Source organism: Cebus imitator, unplaced genomic scaffold (assembly GCF_001604975.1).
Source record: "Cebus imitator isolate Cc_AM_T3 unplaced genomic scaffold, Cebus_imitator-1.0 Scaffold273, whole genome shotgun sequence".
NCBI classification, from domain to species: Eukaryota; Metazoa; Chordata; class Mammalia; order Primates; family Cebidae; genus Cebus; species Cebus imitator.
The window spans coordinates 1,238,666-1,238,910 of record NW_016107588.1 but is presented as its reverse complement, the minus strand read 5'-3'; positions in this window follow the sequence as shown (position 1 = coordinate 1,238,910).

The window sequence follows — 245 nt, the reverse complement described above, 5'->3', positions numbered from 1 at the left end:
TAATTGTAAATCACCCAGTCATGGGTATTTCTTTATAGCAGCATGAGGATGGACTAATACAAGCCCCAAAGTGGAAATAGCCCAAATGTTCATCAACTGATGAACAGAAACATGATACAGTAAATCCACAATCATAAAAAGGAATGAAAAACAGATACATGCTACAACATGGATGAACCTTGAAAACATGATGCTATGTGAAAAAAGCCAGACAGAAAAGACCACATACTGTCTCATACCATTGA